Source organism: Echinops telfairi, unplaced genomic scaffold (assembly GCF_000313985.2).
Source record: "Echinops telfairi isolate 266 unplaced genomic scaffold, ASM31398v2 ScPeMD7_7469;HRSCAF=8507_1, whole genome shotgun sequence".
Taxonomy (NCBI): Eukaryota; Metazoa; Chordata; class Mammalia; order Afrosoricida; family Tenrecidae; genus Echinops; species Echinops telfairi.
Window position 1 is genome coordinate 151189835 of NW_022111373.1, and position 445 is coordinate 151190279.

Here is a 445-nt window from a genome sequence, read left to right on the forward strand (position 1 = left end):
GGCTATCGCCCGCTGCCCCCTCTCCTCCATCTCAGAGGGGAGCTCCAGCTCCCAGCGACCCCCAACTTCCAGACCTTAACCCCCTGCTTGCTGGGTAGGAGGGAGCCTGCCAGGGGCTGCCACTTGCCGCCCCCCACCACTACCGCTTTCCCAGGGTGGGGGCTCCAGTGACCGCCCCCCTCCGACAGACATCCAGACCTTAAGCCCTTGCTTGCTGACTGGGGCCAGGCCAGGGCCTGGAGAGCCTGAGCCCACCGCCCACTGCTCTGGGAAGGCGCTGTGTCAGATCACCAAGGGCTTACTAACCGCGGAGACTTAAGGAACTTAACCCCTTTGTTCAGAGAGAGCGTGGGTCTGGAAAGGGGGCTTCCGCCCCGCTACCTCTCCCCCCTGTCAGGTGTGTGTGTGTGGGGGGCTCCACCTTGCCAATGACCTACCCCAACTT